The sequence below is a fragment of the Notolepis coatsorum genome (assembly GCF_963971535.1).
Source record: "Notolepis coatsorum genome assembly, contig: SCAFFOLD_3884, whole genome shotgun sequence".
Classification (NCBI taxonomy): Eukaryota; Metazoa; Chordata; class Actinopteri; order Aulopiformes; family Paralepididae; genus Notolepis; species Notolepis coatsorum.
In genome coordinates, this window is record NW_028169953.1 from 1 (window position 1) to 2,500 (window position 2,500).

Genomic DNA, 2,500 nt, shown 5'->3' on the forward strand with positions numbered 1-2,500 from the left:
TACCTTACAGAGATGGACTGCATTTATATAGGGCTTTACATTACATTACATTACATTTATATAGGGCTTTACATTACATTACATTACATTTATATAGGGCTTTACATCTTACGCCTCACATCCACACATTCACACCCAACGCAGAGGCGGACCTTGCTCATCGGGAGCAGTTAGGGGTTAAAGCCCAACATCCAGGTTAAACCCTACTGATCAATTATGGGTAGTTTACATCATTGGTATATAATTTCATTATTTATTTTTTTCCATTTGACACCGGAAATGCCACGCCGAAAGAGTTAAAAAGGTCCATAAACGAATAACATGCACGCGCGAATCAAAAAAGCTTATCAAACGCCGACGTCACTACAGGTGCATATTAATGAGCCGAATCTAAAAGCGTATCAGACGCTAGCACGGCTGTGACGTCACTTCAGGAAACGTATGCCTTGCCCGTCCGGGTCATAGTACTACTCAATGGTGGCTCACTCGGTGCATCACAGTTAGCCTATAGCTCCGCCGTCCCTGCTACAGTCGGGACCACTACACTGACGTTAGCCCCCGCAGGTGGTTCTCTCCTCTTTGTGTGCCCCCGTCCTCGCGGGTGTCCTGCGGAGGAGCTTGTGGACGCGACAACAGCGGCGGCCGTAGGGTGTTTGAGCCTGTAGTGTTAGTTAGCTCATAGCTATCGTGTACCACTAGCCTTTACGGCTCGAGCACCCTACGGCTTGCCGCCGTTGTCACGTCCATGGGCCCCCCGGCAGGGCACCCGTGGGGACGGGGTGTACAGAGAGGAGAGAACCATTTTGGGTCGGCGTTCATGCCGGCCAGCGAGCCGGATGTCGGGATATGTTGTTAGCACAATAGCTACCAAGCTAAGCTATGTTAGCTACTAACGTTATAAACACAATATGTACAACGACACAATGATTTACATTATTACAAATATGGTAACGTGGTTGTGGCTTTTACAAATAGTGGTTAGCTTTAGAGATGGATGGCTATAATCACGGAGCAATAGTGAGGTGAAACAGATACATTTTCATTCGGCTAGTAGTAGCAAGCATATATCTATGGTAGCAAGGCTCTCTGCTGCTGCAGTGCCTGCCACTAGCTGTGTGTGACTCTCAGCACCCCCTGGTGAGCCCCCTGGTGCCCTGCACCTGTTGTGACGAGATAATTTCGATTACACACGCACGTTATGAACCATTGATTAAAATATCCACGTGCGTGGTGATTGTGTTGGGCAGACAAAATGTTTGATAAAAACGCTAAAACTGGGTCAATTTCAATACTTTTTTTTCCCTTCTTCATGAAAGTCCACCGTTGGCCTAGTCCACATTGTTTATTGAACAAAATACAACGTGAAGGTTGGCCTTTAAGTGTCTTGCTCAAGGGCACGTCAGCACGCTGCCCCCATGTCAGAGGATTTCTACTGTCAGACGACCACACGGTTTTTGCTCTGGATGTTTTTTTTTTCTGTGTTCGTTTGTTTTAACTTTTTGGGGTCATTGGACAAATAGGATGAATGCTGTTTGTAATAATTGTTAAACAAGTCTAGTTCAAATAGGGCTTCTCTCTCTTTCTCTCTTTCTCTCTCTCTCTCTCTCTCTCTCTCTCTCTCTCTCTCTCTCTCTCTCTCTCTCTCCCTTTGCCTCTCTTTCATCTATTCAGAGTCATACAACTCTCCAACTCTCTCCTCCTCCTCTCTCTCTCTAACTCCACCAGCAGCATGCAGATCAACTGCGCCACTCCACGCTCCTATGTGTGTGCCAACCTGACAGGCTGGTCTGTGCCTGCTCCTGCCCCCAGCCTCTGCCCCTGCTCCTGCCCCTCTCTCCTGCCCCTCTCTCCTGCCCCTCTCTCCTCCCCCTCGCTCCTACCCCTCTCTCCTGCCCCTCGCTCCTGCCCCTCTCTCCTGCCCCTCTCTCCTCCCCCTCTCTCCTGCCCCTCTCTCCTGCCCCTCTCTCCTGCCCCTCTCTCCTCCCCCTCGCTCCTCCCCCTCTCTCCTGCCCCTCTCTCCTGCCCCTCTCTCCTGCCCCTTTCTCCTGCCCCTCTCTCCTGCCCCTCTCTCGTGCCCCTCGCTCCTGCCCCTCTCTCCTGCCCCTCTCCCCTCTCTCCTCCCCCTCTCTCCTCCCCCTCTCTCCTGCCCTCTCTCCTCCCCCTCTCTCCTGCCCCCTGCCCTCTCTCCTCCCCCTCTCTCCTGCCCCTCTCCCCTCTCTCCTCCCCCTCTCTCCTCCCCTCTCTCCTGCCCCTCTCTCCTCCCCCTCTCTCCTGCCCCCTGCCCCTCTCTCCTCCCCCTCTCTCCTGCCCCTCTCTCCTCCCCCTCTCTCCTGCCCCCTGCCCCTCTCTCCTCCCCCTCTCTCCTGCCCCTCGCTCCTGCCCCTCGCTCCTGCCCCTCTCCTCCCTGCCCCTGCCCCTCTCTCCTCCCCCTCTCTCCTGCCCCCTGCCCCTCTCTCCTCCCCCTCTCTCCTCCCCCTCTCTCCTCCCCCTCTCTCCTGCC